Raw genomic sequence first — 1139 nt, forward strand, 5'->3', positions numbered from 1 at the left:
TATTATATATAGTTCAGAGTATCAAGGAAGTTAAGTCTGCAGGAACTCAAAATCTCTAGTCACATCAGATCCATGAACAAGAGCAGACAGGAATGACCGCCCACAGTGGTCAGTATGTGGGGTCTAGGGCCCCAAACTAGGGGTCTAGGGCCCCAAACTAGGAAATGGCACAGCCTGCTTCTAGGTTAGACCGAGTCTTCCCACATTAATTAAAGCCATCAGACAATCCCTCAAAGACAAGCCTTGAGCCGCCTGATCTAGCCAACCCTGCCCGAAGACTCTCATGCCTAGAGGATTTTCACATCGTGTCTACTTGATAAAGCTATCACAGCTAGTTAGCTTTAGGCTGCTGAACCTGGTCCCCAAATCTGTAGACTGTTTCCAGAATTCCTTCCTGGGGGTGTGGGGGGAGGTCATCTACCACAGAAACTAACACAGAATCCCCGTCAATTAAACTATAGAAAAAGTCTAGAACACCTCCAGAATAGCTGCTGGGTCTCCAAAGGTGGTCTCTCCTTGTGCTAATAGATCCCACCAAACACCCAAAGAGTAAAGACATCAAAGTCCTACGGCCTAGCCTAGGGAAGCAAGCTGACACCACATAGTCACAGAGGAGCCTCACAGTGCAGGCTCTGAGTCTCTCAACTAGCTTCTGCCATTGTTTTCACTACCATGTCCCTAAAGGAGTTTTAAATAAATTGGTATTTCAAAAAAAAAAAAAAAGAGAGAGACTTCTTGGCCAGGAGAGATGATGACTCAGCAGTTAGGGACACTTACTGATGCTTTATCAGAGATCCTGAATCCACATTGGATGACTTGCAATTCTAACTCCAGGAACTCTGACACCCTCTTCTGACCTCTGAGGGCTACCTGCACACACACGCACATGGGCTTAAATAAAAAATAAAAAAAATACATCTTTTTTTTTAAAAAAAAAAAAATCTTACCCTTTTAACCATGTAACTGTTAACAGTGAATTATAATGACTAGGACTTGAAAACAGACAACATAAATTAGTCTGGGCACATGAAACAGGGTTTTATTTTACCATGGTTACCTAGACTGAAATTCCTTCTGAGTCATCTTGCATTTACACACACACACACACACACACACACACACACACACACACACACACA

Source organism: Mastomys coucha, unplaced genomic scaffold (genome assembly GCF_008632895.1).
Source record: "Mastomys coucha isolate ucsf_1 unplaced genomic scaffold, UCSF_Mcou_1 pScaffold22, whole genome shotgun sequence".
Lineage (NCBI taxonomy): Eukaryota > Metazoa > Chordata > Mammalia > Rodentia > Muridae > Mastomys > Mastomys coucha.